Source organism: Simochromis diagramma, unplaced genomic scaffold, assembly GCF_900408965.1.
Source record: "Simochromis diagramma unplaced genomic scaffold, fSimDia1.1 OVJJ01000703.1, whole genome shotgun sequence".
NCBI lineage: Eukaryota > Metazoa > Chordata > Actinopteri > Cichliformes > Cichlidae > Simochromis > Simochromis diagramma.
The window spans coordinates 141096-155278 of record NW_024386914.1 but is presented as its reverse complement, the minus strand read 5'-3'; positions in this window follow the sequence as shown (position 1 = coordinate 155278).

Here is a 14183-nt window from a genome sequence, read left to right as displayed (position 1 = left end):
CCCACTGAAGTTCATACTTTAACATACTGGATGTGTAAACTTATCTGGGTGTGAATGTATCACAGTAAAGCTTTTTTAATTCGTTTATAGACTTTATAAACAATTTAAAAATCACAGACTTTACACAAAAATAAAAACTTGAGTTTCTGATATTTGAAGCACAATAATAAGCGTGTTTGAATTATTGGATGCATATTATCTTTATGACTGACCTGTTTTCTTCTGATTTTAGAGCTAACAGTCAAACAAGCAAAGGATGTAACTCTGGAGTGTTACGGCCACAATGACACTAACATAATGATAAGCTGGCAAAAGCCTGACCTGCAGTCAGAGTATTATGTGTTTTACTTCAGCGATGAACACATTCACAAAGACAAACAGCATGAATCATTTTAAGATCAAGTGGAGCAGATAGAGATAAAGAATGGAAACTTTTCTGTTCTCAAAAATGTCGCCATGAACGACGCTGGGAAATATGAATGTTATGCTGGATACAACGATCAGGGACCTCAGCTTTTGAAGAGCATCAACCTGGAGGTAAAAGAAGAAGGTGAGTGTGAAGTTGAGCTGCTTCCTGGTTGTTGATGTTTGTTTCTAAAGATGTTGTTGATGAGACTTTGTAGAAAGCAGCTGGTCTGAGTGATGTGATCAGAGTGCAGTAGATAATGTCTGACAGCAGTTTGAAGAGGAAATGGATTCTGTTCTGTTTTTCACTCATCACCTACCTGACAGCTGACACCTCACACCTGTTTCTCACCTGCAGGTCAGACAGGAGGACACACAGAGGATGGAGGGAAGGAGGATGAGAAGAATGACGGAGGTCAGAACAGTGGACTTATAGTTGGTCTGTCAGTTTCTGCCGTGCTTCTTGTTGTTTTTGTTGCTGGTTTTGTGTTCTACAGAAATCGTAGAGGGCGACCTCTTCCAAATAATCCAATGATTTGAAATGGTTGGGTTCATAACTGAGCTGTGAGTCCTGCTGCTGTTCCAGGTTATTATCAGTAAGTTCAGCATTCAGACTGACAGAGGAGAGACACAGGAAACAAGACAAAATGAAACTTTGCATTGTTTTGCATAATTATCTGATCTCTGATGTTCCTGCTCACCATACCAACAAATTGCCTAATTTTAACAATAATTGTCAGCTTAAATCATTATCTGTTGTTTATAAAAATATTTTATTAGATTTTATAAAAAAATAAAATAAAATAATAATGTATTTCAATTGTTACAGATTATGTAGTGATTTTTAAGAAAGTTTGTAACACATAAACATGTATAACTCAGCTACTGTACTGGTGTGAATTTTATGTTCTCTTATTACACACACACACACACACACACACACACACACACACACACACACACACACACACACACACACACACACACACACACGTGTTAGATAGGTTAGGCTACACTCTATGGTAGGAGAGCCAAAAATACACCCTGAGAACCATCGGATGGGTTTGAAAAATGGGGGGGGCTTAATTTTTTTTTGTCAAAAATAGACAGAACAAAATTGTCAATATTTTTTTGAGTGAGTGAATAATTTAATAAAAAAAGTTGTTCTTCAACTGTTTCGTCTTCAATTGTCAGCTCAGTTTCATGTAATTACATTTAAAAGTCAAGGATTTGCTGCTCCTAGCTTCTCTCTCTATTCTGTCCTCCCTGACAGAAGGTTTTTCAGACAGGCTGAGCAATCAGACTTAAAAAGAGGAACAATGATCACTTTTAGGTTTTAAACACAATCTCATAATTAATATGGGGCTGGGGTGGGGGAGTGCAGTGGTTAGCATGGTTGCTTTACTGCAAGAAGGTTCTGGATAGCATTCTGCCAGATAGGGTGTTTTTGTGTGAGATTCCTCTGAGCACTCTGGCTTCCCCCAAAAGTCCAAAAATATGCATGTTTGATTAATTGGTGATTCCTAATTGAATTATTTGGTATGTTAGCTCTATGACAGCTGTGATGGAGACTAAATTGAATAACCAGTGCTCTGGAGAAAAGAGGAAAAAAGTCAGAAGCAAGACAGAATACATGTGAATATGAGAGAGAGGTGGACAGGTGAACATGTATGGAGTAAAAAATTTAAATATCAGGGGGATGACAGGAGGAGAGAAGCTGCAGAGAGGCGTGTAAGACTGCAACTCTGCTTCCTGGTCCCAACTCTGGATTGTCATATTTTGGGGGGTTTAACAAATTTGGCCAGATTTCTAGAAATGAGGGCTGCTCCATCCAAAGTTAGATGAATGGCATTTAGTAACTGTTAAAATAATGTATGTTTCCTGAGCAGAATATTTATACTAAATCTCAAGAGAAGATACCTGTGGTAACTCCTCAAAAAGTACCCCTAATCTGTTTATTCCAGGCTCAATATCTTTAGCTTTAAAATCCGCTTTTTGCATTTCAAAATAATCCTTCTTTATTTTACCCTGGGCCTTGGTGGTGACCCTTAATTCAAACAACCTTCTTCTAATTGGTTTCCAATGGCCAACAGAAGGTTTGAACAACAGCTTGGTGGGGCATGAGATGTGAAATGTCTTAGCATAAAGAGTGGGAGAAAAAGTAAATACTGCATGGTGAGCAGCTAGCTAGATTCTATCCAAAGTTATAACTAAAGAGCAGCTGTACCTCTGGTCCTCTTTGCTCTGATGGTTATCTGATGATGTCTTCTGTTCTCACTGCTGAGTAGACTGCAGCTGGATCACTCTCTACACAATAAAATGAATTCAAATTACTGCAGATATAACAAACATTACAGTACTGTTATATTTAAAAAGGAAATACACGAGCACTGCTGGTACAGTTCTCTTGGATGTTTTATGCCATGTTTGATCATAATAGTCCATTTATTCCCAGTGTTGCTATAACCAGTAATGTAGTTAATGCACTACAGCTGTGACAAATATTTTATTATTTGTAATGTTGCATCATGAGAAGAGTAAGAGAAGTAAGAGAAGAGCAAGTCATAAGGAATAATGTTTATAAACCACAGCAGCTTTTCACACTTTTTTTCTTATCCTTTTCTCATCATCTCTTTGCTATGAAAAGACTGACCATATGGAACTGTTTGTGTGCAAAATGAAGGTAGAAAACCACAAAGCTGCCAGAAGCTATTAATATAGACTGACACACTTCACCACAGAGCACAAAGCAAACTGTTGCTTTGCAACATGGATGCTATTATTAACCAAATCAAAATAGACTGGAGTGAGAATTCTCATTAGCTTCAGAACACAAAAACAGGATGCTGCGGCTGTGGTTATAAACCGAACGTTGGCTGTACCTGAAAGCATGCAGTTAGTCATCTTTGTTCTGTTTAATCTGTCTCTTTATACATCCTGCTAACAGCTTGTGTGTGAACAAAACCCGAATAGCAGAGACATGGACACCTCTTCTGAGCTGCTTTGGGCAATTGTTGCTCAATTGCAAAACTGCTGAATGATCTGTTGCCCAAAAGTTGATAGAAAGTCACAACGGCATTATACTGTATATTAATTATTACCAATAACAGATCAACAGTCTAGATTAACTGCAATCAGTCCCATTAGGCTCATGACTGACCTAAAATAATAACAGAATACCTCAAAACAAGATAATTAGCTTTTTCATAATGTCCAGGATTCTGGTGAGCGACTTAAGGTAACCAAACCTGCGAAACTCAGAATACGCCTGGTAGCCTGGTGTTACTTACCAGATGTCACTAGTTACTAAGATGGAGATCATTATAAAAATTAAACATTTTAATGTATTGTTAGGATTTTAATGTTAACATTTAGATTAAAACAAAGCATCAGTTCTTGAGTGTAGAAGTGAACCAGGAGACAAAGAAGAACAGATGTACCTCTCATCTTTGATTTATTTTTCTTGTTTCTTATGATGACTTTTCCGTAAGTGACTGCTGAGTAGACTGTGGCTGGATCACTCTCTGCACAATAAACACACAATAATACACACACAGAGGACATTACTGCAGATCATGCAGAGTTGCTGATATTGATATTGATATTGATATTGATACTGCTCCTGCAGAAAGATTTTTGAATCTTTTCATTTACTATTCATATTGTTATATCGGTCTAAAATAAATTAACATAAACGCTCCTTTACAGATAAATCCAGGATCAGGATGAGGCCCGTTTTTCAGGTTCATGGCCTTTTTTTGTGATGCACAATATAGGCTATCTGTCTTGATAGACTAAAATAAATTATTCTACCTACCATCATGCAGACACTGCCCTGATACAATTTAAACATTTTCACATCTATTCTCTGCATGTTATTTTATTGTTATATTTATATTTACACATACTGTACATATTTTTATAAACTTAACTCTGTTAAAACTATTCCCCTCAGTCATGGCCGCTTCATGGTTATAGGCGTCAGCAGCATCAGATGGGCTTATCTGCTGCTTCAATGCTACAAAAACATTCCATTTAAGAATTATTTAATATTACACAGATCATCCTGGAACCTATAAATTGTGTTTATTTTCATCTTAAAACTAAGGATTGGCGTGAATTATCCTCCACTTATTGGGTTCTAATAAGCTAATGACCGTGGTCATATTAACACCAGTGTGTGAATGTGTGTGTGAATGTGTGGATGACTGGATATGTAAAGCGCTATATAAATACAGGCCATTTACCATTTACTGTTTTTGTTTTATAGCAAAGGTTGTGCTGACCTTATTGGCCATGCTGAAAATACAGAATTTGATCTGTATAATCTCTTTATCAACTGCACCTGGGATCTGTCTTCTCGTAAACAGGTTAGTTAACACAGCATATTTTTCAGTATCTTCCTCCAACGTCTTTCTTTTTTTGAGCTTAGCCTTTTCAATTCCTTGTGGCCTCGTGCTGCCCTCTATAATCACAGACTGATGCTTAACAGTGTTCCTGTCACATGCTTCACCAAGTTTGATCTCACACCCTCTGGCAGATAGAAGCTCAGAGATATACAGATATATGGAGGGAGATGTTGAACAGTTTGAAAATACAACACGTTGGAGAAAAAAACAAAAAATGCAAAACGTTCCATGGTCCATGGTCGGAATTCACATTTGTGTCTGTGTGTGCCTGTATGTCTGTGTCTATATGTCAGGTCGAGTATCAGACGCCACCTCTCTGGGAACATCTCAGGCCAAAGTATGTATCCAAAGTATGGAGGCCTATCTCCCCCCACCACACTCCCTGCCGGTGGCTGATGCCCTCAGCCATCGGTGCATTGGTGGTTCTCGGTGTCTGGGGCTGGGAGCTCAGGTATGTACCGGCTCACTCCCGGTTGCTGCTTGGCGGGGCCTGGTGCCCGTGGCTCGGTCGGGCCTCTTTCCAAGCAAAAGCTTGCAAAAGCTTGGCAGGGACTCTCAACCATTTTTTTTCCTACTCAAACCTTTTCTTCTGTTCCAAAAAGTTGATTCTGTTCATCTGGTGATTAGTGGGAGAAAAGCTACGTCCAGATGAACAGAATCAACTTTTGGGGATTTCTTTACCTGGATGAATGAGCATGCATCAAGACCTTGTCTCCTGTTTTGTGGCCAGCCAGGGAGCATAAGCGTTTTACTTTTTTGGTTTCACTTTATTGTCCACTGTTTCCTTTTCTGCTGGTTGTTTTGGCAGTGTAGAAGCTACTACTTAATGGTGTGAGGTAATTATAATTAGTTTGTAAGATTGTAAAATTTATTTCATGCACACAGTTTTTGTTTGGAGACTCGGCTTATGTATAACTTGAGTTGTTGCCCTGTTATGTTGCACCACTTTTGCCACAGGGGTCATAACACTTGGCAAGCTCCAGTTTTGATTTTTTTTCTCATCCTATATCAGCGTTTATGTGATGGTAGTTTATGAGTAGTAACAGTATCATTCAAATAAATATTGCAGAAACTTTCCACGCCATGAAATTGCAGTGGTGTGCGACGCAATCAGTGCTAAGTGTATACTGGTGCCTTAATTCTACCTGTCTAAGAAAGACCAGGGCTGTTGAATGAAATTCACATCATGTCTTCATTTCTATGGACCTTTTTGTTAAGAGCAGTGGCAGATTATGGAACCTCTCAATAGTTCCAGATGTTAGCAACATACGCTCGCAGGACATCCCATTTAACAACTCTGGGTAACAATAACTGTTCAGACAGATCCATTTATACCTTAATAATTTTCAAAATTGAAAGTCTGTCACTTAATTTAAATTTGCATTGAAGCACTGCAAGATATATTTGTAGTCTCCATGTATCATGTGAAAGCTCCAGTTCTGAAGCCCTGCTGATGTGACTTTGGCTCCGAGAAAGAAGAGCAATGGGCCAAACCAGCAGAAACATTTCAGATTCTAATAAACTACTAAATATCTAAATATCTTTATATAGGTTACTTAGAATTTGTGAACAGTGAAGACACTGATAATCCAAATGTTGGTGTTAAAAAATATGAAAGTGAAGGAAAAACGGCACTGGAAGTTCTTATTTCAAATCGTAATTTAAAAAAATAATCTGAATATTTGCTAACTTTTATTAACAATTTTGAATTCATGACAGTGTGCACAGTTTATCAATAAGTTATAGATATTCCTTTATAGAAAAAAACAAATACAAAATAAAAACAAAAAGAAGAAGCCTACAAACTTTTTTTTCGCTAATGATAAACAGGAAAGTGGACGACAGTGGAGCTCTTTTTTTATTTTTTGTTAACCACAAAGAGTAAATCCAGTGCGCAAACAACACTCAGCAGTGAGATTTTAAAGATGAGTACATTTGAAAAAAGCTTCAATACAAACAATGGGAAAATGAAAACTTTGTACCAATATTGGTTTAAAGTGTAAAAATATGGACTGTAATGTAAGGTTATAAGTCAAGCATGAAATCAATAAAATACATATTTTTATTTAAAAGCAACACTTATTTTCACAATTCTAATAATCTCAACATAGAAAAGGTTCTTTTTGTAGTTTGTTTTCCTAATTTTTATTCTTCTTTACTCTATAATAAAACCAGATCTTAATTATTTATGAATTTGAAGATCAGAGAAAAAGTCCTCCTGGATAAAACTATGATCATAATGCACATGTGGACATTTTTACTATTTTAAGTTTAAATGTAATCTTGAAAAAAAAACTAAAAAATAAGTGACATCCTTTTAAATTGTTGCATTTTATTTTCTGTTTTTATTTTATTTTATCTTTTCTTTATTAGTGAATAGTAGTGTTCTCCCTGCTGAACAGAGTGCAGCTGGATCACTCTCTGCACAATATAAAACACATGCAGAGGACAGAGTTGGTGCCTTTTTAAATGTATGTGTCTGAAAAATACTATGGCTGACTGTGCAGGTAATAGTACTATTTAAATGTTTTAGTGCTAATTAACAGGTGTCTGTGTGATGCATTAGTGCAATGGATGTAGCTTGTAAACAATTCAGTACACTATTGTCTCATCCAAATATACTTCTAGCTAAAAAATAAATAAATAAAGACAATATGCTTGCATCCCATAATCTTTGGTCCTAACTCTCTACAAACCCTGAAACATAAAAATGCCCAGTGTTCTCAACACTTTATAAATACCACAATCATGCAACCCCCCCAACCCAGCAAAAGACAATATTACCTCTTTGTCTGGCTGACTGTAGTTGGTGAGTTGATATTTTGATGTCACTGTACATGATGTCATCTGTGATGTCTTCTCCATTTTCTTTTTGATCTGCTGAAATGAACCAATTATGTTTAAGAAAGTTGTTTCCCTCTGCCATAGAGAATAAATACTAACACTAATGCTAATGTAATCATAATGAGTGTATACTTTACTTTGTTCTACAAAACAAACCTGGACACGTATAGTCTACAAGTCTGAGTCTCACCTTCAGGTTTCCTGTGAACAAGTCGTCTAATCAGCAGAACCACAACACAGACTGATGCAGCAATCAACACAGGGAGGATGATATGGACATGTGACGCATGTTTATTAAGAGGTGGAGGTGTGGTGGTGTGTTTGTCTAAAATAAAGCAAACACAGTCATTAAGTTGTCGTCACATTGTGAATGTTGAAACCTGCAGAAACACAGACAGGTGAGTGTGTCACCTGTGACAGTGATCCAGCTGGAATTAGACTCTCCATGACCGCTGATGTCACACTTGTAGAGGCCTTCATCAGACCTGGAAACATGCTGGATGGTCATGTGACCTGTAGTCTCATTCCCAATGAAGACACCATCTTTATAGAAAGCAGCTGTGAGGTTGGAGGGAGTGGTCTTTGTTTTACAGAGCAGAGTGACGTCATCTCCCTCCATCACAGGGAGGACAGGACTCTGCAGGATCACTGATCCACCTCAACACAGAGACAAACTACAGCATTTCATCCATTTACACACAGCTTCATCAACACTAACTCCACACACTCAGCTTACCAGTGACTGTCAGGTTAACCATGTTACTGATGGGACCCTCTCTGGACTCACACCAGTAAACTCCACTTTCCAATGTGTCAATGTAGCTGATGTTACAGGAAGAACCAGCTGGTTTTCCAAACCCAGCTCCACACTTTGCTCTGGTGTCTGTTGTCGTGTTTCTCCTCAGAGTCCATCCAGCAGAGCTGTCGTCCTCCTCACAGCTCAGAGACACAAAGTCTCCTTCAAAGAACTGAGAGCTGCTGGGACTCACAGTCAGACGAGCTGTGAGGGTTACAATGAAAAACTGATGATCTGTTTAATTTACACTCTGAAACATGAACCCAAACAGGTCATATCACTGAGCATTTATCAGGTTTAAACTGTGACAGAAGAAGGTTACTGACCTTGGTTTGTTGTGCAGCTCAGCAGTGAGATCAGAACTAAAGAGAAATTAAACTCAGGTTGGTTTGAGCTGAACATGAAGAACAACTCCATACAAACAGCTGACAAATCTGTTTCTTTGCTTTTATTCAATCTGATGTCAGCAACACCTTTCAATAACATTTGGGCAACAAACACAGTAATCAGTAATCATACTAACAAATATACAACTATCCAGACAATTTGGATTATTCAATCCCCTCTGTCTCAGTTTTTATCTGGGAAACAGATATCGCTGTCGTTATCGTTGATATATATATATATATATATATATATCAACGATAACTTCAAGAGCTTATCGTGATTTTTGTGTGTGTGAGAAAATTTTTGTATTTTCTCACAGCGTTTATATATCGTGATTATATAAAAAAGCTGTGAGAAAATACAAAATATCCACTACTTTGAAATAACACAATAGACTAATGTGTCCACTGTGTTGATATAATGAGTGAATGATTTGATCTTTTCACTGCCTGCTGTGTTTCCTCGACTCCTGAGCAAAGATAAAGAGTCAGTTCAGACCTGCAGTAGGTCCTCGTGGTGTTTTGAACTTGAATTCAGCCTGATTTGTTTTTCATGTCTTCTCCTCCATCATCAGTTATCAGGAGAGCAGACAGTCAAAGTACAAGAATTCAAACAAACACAGAGATTCTACTTACAGAGCAGACACAGCACAGATGTTTCCTTCATCGTCCTTCTCACTCATTTGAGCTTTTTTTCATTTCTGTCACTGACACCAAGTAAAGCCCGCCCTCTTCCTCTGAGCACCAGCTTTTCTACTGGTTCAAACGTAGAATTGGGGAACTCAGGTTTTTTTTTGAGTAAAATGATAAAACTATTTTTTTTAAAAATATAACTAGAAAAACATTACAAGATCTTTTGTCTTAAAAAGTTGAAGCTGTAATGCCCACAAACATCTGTCTGTAGTTTGGTTGATGAACAAATCCATGTCCATGTAGTGGACGTCCCCCTCAGTGAGAGAGGCAGACATGAGCTGAAACACAGGAATCAAACCAGGGACGCTGCTGTTATGGAGCTGAACTGGAACCATTCAGACACTGAGGCCCTCTGAACACATTTTAATTACAGCTGTGCAGAGACACACAGATGACTGACTGGAACACTCTGATTCACATTTTACATTAACACCATCCTCACACATGGTTTACATATGACCACTAGAGGGAGACATTGCACTTTACATACTAACATGGATGCCAGCTAATTAGCAATGCTGTTCCCCCCTTTATAATGCAGACACAGAGCATCATGTATCCCAATTTCTTGAGTGGAGAATAATATTAGTCTTAACACTTAACTTGTGTTTCCAATTATTCAAAAGCTGACCAACAACTCAAATAGAGTTAATTCCGAGCTGAGCAGCAAATCCATCAGGATTATCTAGCTGAGGTCCACCAAGCTCCACCACTCAGTGAAAACACTTGTGGAGCTGTCTGATTAGGTAGTCCTCCCCCAGTTTGGACAATCCAGCAAGCGGTTCAGAGAATCAGCCTGGTGTTGCCTTCCCTTTCTCAGCAGAGACCACATGGAAAAAAAACACAAGATCTGAGGGTCCTGTAAGCAGCCTCTGGACTAACTGAAAACGAAAAGCAGCACCTCTACTGGCTAAATGGACCAGGCCGTGTCCACCTTCCTCGCTAGAGAGAAAAAGGACACTTTGAGGAATCCAGTGCAACTTGTCCCAAACAAAATCCACATATGAATATATGCGATCCAATCTTGCCAAAGACAAATGATTGTCCTTAGATTGACTCCAAGCGTGCTGTCTATGATTTCTGTTGGAAGCCCCTTCAGACATCTAACAGGTCCACAGCTGCAGTCAGCTATCTGAGCCTGCGGGTAATGGGTTTTCAGTGCAAGTGAAAATCCCCACATGAAAACAAATACTCCTCATCCCTACAATCTTAACAGTGTCACATTGGACACTTATATATAAAAAATAACATTCTATCCACCCCTTTGGTTGGAGTATATATATCGAGAAAAACAAAATTCACATTTTCATATTTGGCTTTAACTTTCAATAAATGCTTTGCATGAAAGAGTAAAAATATCTTACAGATCCCCACCCCTCCACTAAAGCTCCACTTGTGACTAAAAATGACCTCAAGCCCACAGCCCTTCCTCCAGTCACTCTCACTGTTTCTTGAACTGACATTATATCCAACTCCTTTAAATACACAAGCTTGAAAAAAGCAGCTCTTTTCTTTTCGATAGCATTGCTTAAATTTAAAGTTCCTATTTCAAATTCACACATAAACAAGGAGAGATGGAGAAAAAAAAAAAACAGGGTTAACACACCATCAACAAAATTTCCAGATTTTTTTTTTTGTCAAAACCTGAGACGACTCAATCAACTCCTTCAGGTCTGGAAGTAGTCCTCCACTTTTACCAGCCTGAGGCCTTTGTCGTCTGTAAGAACCTTCTGATTTCAGCTGCAGAGTACAGATTTTGCTGTTCCTGGTTCAGAGACAAATCACCTTCAGATACTGCTCACTCCTGCTTTCTTTCCTCTCTTAGCTTTTAAAGTTTTAGTACTGCTGTGTTAGTATGGCAGGTTCAGAGCTCTTCTTCTTCTGGGACAATTTCAATAAATCTTTATCAAACATATTGTCATTCTCACAAAGATCCTCACATACAGATTCATGAGTTGTTTCATTTTTCTGATTTATGTCAAAAACACCTGCAGACTGGTCTCTATGATGTCAGTGCTACTCTGATTGTAATGCTCACATGATTCTCATTCTCTCAGACCTATCACTGATCATAAGGGGGTAATTTTAAACTAGCTCCTCAGTGGTGGTGGCGGTGGGGGATTGTCTGCCTTAGTAATATTGGGATTGCCGTGGCCTTGGCAGGCTCTGCAGGGGTGATCTATGTTTCCCCACCAGGTGCCTTGAGTGGCACACGCCCTTTAACTGCATCATCCACTGGCAGTGTGTTTCTTAGCCTTTCTGGACAGAATGAAATAAAATGCAACCACAGCCATTTAAGGGGAGCACTCTGTATCTGAGGTCATTCCCAGTAATGTCTGAACTGGGACTGTGTGTGATGCAGAGAGGTGGAGACTGGAGGTCTTGATTGAACTACAAAGCTTGTAATCATGTTTCCTGTTGTTTGAGCTGTGTGTGTTTGTGTTCAGACTTTAAACCAGAGCCAGATGTTGTCTACTCTTCACTGAAGTAGTTCACCAGTACAACCACTGACGTCCACCTGCTCGCCTTTGGTCTCCCACCTCAGAGCAGAGTACATCCACGTAATAAAAAAGATTTCTCTACGTATTTTCTCTCTTAATTGCAATGATATAACCCCCAGATTATACCTTTTCTTATTGGAAATTTTGAATATGTATTGTGTAAATATAAGTAATCCACATACACTTAACAGAATCTAATAAAAACACTTTGCAGTTTTTTCTGTTCCTTATTAATGTCACTGCTTTGTTTCCTCATCTGGTTCTGTAGCTTTCACAAAGGTTTCAGATGGAAAATTTGATTTTTTTTTTTTTTTTTTTTTTTTTAATTTAGGAAACCATTATATTTTTCTTCATTGCTCTGCTGCCTGGGAAACTATCAGTACCGCTTGAAATACCATTGAGTCATATGTAAAGACTGCTGCCATCTACTGGTAAAACTGGGAGTTACAGCCAGCAAAGGTGCTTTTTAAAAGAAAACGGCTTTACCTCTAAATATCCAGCAGGTTCCCAGTTAGAACTGGTAAAAAAATAAATATGTTGCAGAATGTGATAACTTGTTGAATAGAATTTGGGTGTGAAGGTGTAGAAATGTGTAGTTTGATATTTACACAAATATACTGAGAAGAGCAAACTTCTCTCTATCTATCTTTTACTGCTTACAACCACAGCTCTGTATGAAAGAGTATTAGGGCCACATTAAAAAATATTTCTGATCATTTTGAGAATAAAGTCGAAATTTCAGGCTTAAAGTAAAAAATTACTTAATGTAAAGCTCTTAATGTTATTTTGAGAATTAAATCCAAATGTGGAAATTACAGTTGTTTCCAGACAAACAGCTGCCACAGCTGTTATACCCTCTACAAAATGCCTGTAGAGTTGGTGAAATCGTACTTCAGAATCCGTATTAGTTACAAGGAAATCTTTCTGAGTTAACTTGAGTAATTACTTCCTCCAAGCCGTCAATGTGTCTTTCAGACCCCATTCCTACAAAACTGCTCAAAAATCCTTGAAAGAGTAGTTGTCAAACAGCTGACACATGATTTGCAGAAGAATAGTTTATATAAATAGTTTCAGTCAGGTTTCATAGCTCATCACAGCACAGAAACAGCTTTAGTGAAGGTTACAAATTATCTACTTATGGCCTCTGACAGTGGATTCATCTCTGTGCTTGTCCTCAGTGCAGCGTTCGATACTGTTGACCATAATATTCTATTAGAGTGATTAGAGCACGCTGTAGGTATTAAGGGTCCCGTGGCACAGTGTTTTAAATCATATCTATCTAATAGATATGATTAAACACAAAAGGACTAAATCATATACAAAAGAATTCTGTTCATAGCCATGGTACACGCAAAAAACGGTGAGAAAAAACACAGTTTCTACACAGCACCTTCACTGTCTGCAATGACAAGTAGTGATTAAACCACTGAATTGCTATCAATACATTAATTGTTGCTTTCTGATACAATAAAATAACACAAAACAAAATGAACAAAAAAACTATAACAGCAAACTCTATATTCCTAATTTGATTTTTTGCATTTTCATGATTTTTTTTATCTATTTTTTTTCTCAGTTGTGAATAAAAAAAAAATTAACTGAGTGGTTAATTTTGTTTTCTTTCTGGAAATCCCTTTTTAAATTTAAAATATTTATAATCGGGTTAATAATTCATTTTGCTTTATTATTATTATTTATAGAATAGAATAGAATTCAACTTTATTGTCATTGCACATGCACAGGTACAGGGCAACGAAATGCAGTTTGCATCCATCCAGAAGTGCTTTAGTGATATAGATATATTACAATAAATATTAGCAATAATATAGATATGTGAGTATATTACAGAAATGGGTCTATTATGTTATAATACACACGGTATGAGGTATGTTGTGAATATTCTATAACTATAAGTATGTACAGGCTGTAGTGAGTACAAGCTATGTACAGGATATAAATATGAAAAACTATACAGAATATGAAATAAATAACTTTACAGAATCTGAGATATACAGCTATACAGAAATGGGAACTATGCAAGTTGTAAACAGTTGTAGGATTAAAGATTATCGAATGTACAGAATGATTATTTACACAGAGCTATACAGTAGTGCAGGTAAGATAAGTGAGATATAATTCCTACAGAGGC